Below are 1,666 nucleotides of genomic sequence, written 5' to 3'. Positions count from 1 at the left end.
TGGTGTCATCTGCAAACTTACTAACTGTACCTCTTATGCTCACATCTAAATCATTTATGTAAATGACAAAAAGTAGAGGACTGGCACTCCACTGGTCACAAGCGTCCAGTCTGAAAAACAACCCTCCACCACCACCCTCTGTCTTCTACCTTTGAGCCAGTTCTGCATCCAAATGGTTAGTTCTCCCTGTATTCCTTGAGATCTAACCTTGCTAATCAGTCTCCCATGGGGAACCTTGTCGAACACCTTACTGAAGTCCATATAGATCACATCTACCACTCTGCCCTCATCAATCCTCTTTGTTACTTCCTCAAAGAAACTCAATCAAGTTTGTGAGACATGATTTCCCACGCACAAAGCCATGTTGACTGTCCATAAACAGTCCTTGTCTTTCCAAATACAAAAATAATCAATGTGAACAAATCCACGTGAATAATTTGAATGTGTAATTTTAATCTAAAGCTTTATTAATGCAAATGTAAATTAGATATTTACAATAAAAGAGCTCTAGGATTTCTCAATGTCTGTCTGCAGTTCTCAGATAATGAATATTTCAAACCACTTTGTTATAAATTATGTAATGGAGGAAAAGGGCATTGTTGAAAGTTTTATAAGTATGCACATTATAGAAGGATCACTTTTAAGTTATTCTATTGACCTTTTACGGAGTACCAGGAAGAATGGCTGAAGCTAGGAATTCTGTTTTAGATTGAGATATACTGTGTGTTGTTTGATAAAGTCTTTTGTTGCTTTTAGGGTTTGTGATCATCGTTAGGCAGTTGATGATTTGAAAGTAATTTTCTGATAGTTTATTGATCTATGAAAAAACTGTAGTTTAGATTTGATACATTATTTAGAGTATATAAATGTGATAATTAGGGATGGTTCACTGTTACCAGATGACAAGCAGGTTGTTGTTAGGAATGCTTAAGTTGAGTTAAAGTGGTGGGACAGCATCCTGCTCTCTAGCTGAGATGTTGGGGAACTCTTTTTTTTCCTCTCTGTCTTCACTCCTTCTGACCCATCTTCTGTCTGCTCAGTGAAGACTGCTCGAATAAGGCTGCTGTGTCTGTCTGTTCACTGTTGAGTCTACTCTATTTGGTTAACGCAGTTGGTTGGATGGCTGATTTTTGGTGCAGAGTGAAGCCAACAGCATAGGTTCAATCCCCACAACAGCTGAGGTTACCATGAAGGACTTCTTCTGAACCTTTCCTTCACCTGAGTCATGGTGCCCTTCAGGCTAAACTGCCACCAGTTGTTTCTGTAATGAGAGAGCAGCCCTAAGTTCTGGTAAGACTGCGGCAACATGACCTTTATTGTTGGAGTTGTGTTAATCAGTCAGTGTGGATTTAACCTAGCCCCGGTGTGGTTGTTCCAGTGTGGAATTGGCCTAGCCCCTGCAAGCTTTCTGCGCTGCCTTCTATCTTGAGTACATAGAACATAGAACATAGAAGAATACAGCGCAGTACAGGCCCTTGGGCCCTCGATGTTGCGCCGATCCAAGCCCACCTAAACTACACTAACCCACTATCCTCCATATACTTATCCAATGCCCTCTTAAATGCCCATAAAGAGGGAGAGTCCACCACTGTTACTGGCAGGGCATTCCATGAACTAACGACCCGCTGAGTGAAGAACCTACCCCTAACATCAGTCCTATACCTAC

At 41.1% G+C, this 1,666-nt stretch overlaps 1 protein-coding gene across 1 annotated transcript in view; it reads left to right on the top strand.

Annotated features, from left to right (window-relative positions):
* The window catches only part of tcea1 (transcription elongation factor A (SII), 1), an 80,704-nt gene that overhangs the window by 29,582 nt on the left and 49,456 nt on the right, over positions 1 to 1,666 (top strand). The window lies entirely within an intron of this gene.

The sequence above is a fragment of the Chiloscyllium plagiosum genome, chromosome 4 (assembly GCF_004010195.1).
Source record: "Chiloscyllium plagiosum isolate BGI_BamShark_2017 chromosome 4, ASM401019v2, whole genome shotgun sequence".
NCBI classification, from domain to species: Eukaryota; Metazoa; Chordata; class Chondrichthyes; order Orectolobiformes; family Hemiscylliidae; genus Chiloscyllium; species Chiloscyllium plagiosum.
The sequence above is the reverse complement of the archived record's forward strand: the minus strand, read 5'-3'. Positions and strand labels throughout refer to the sequence as shown.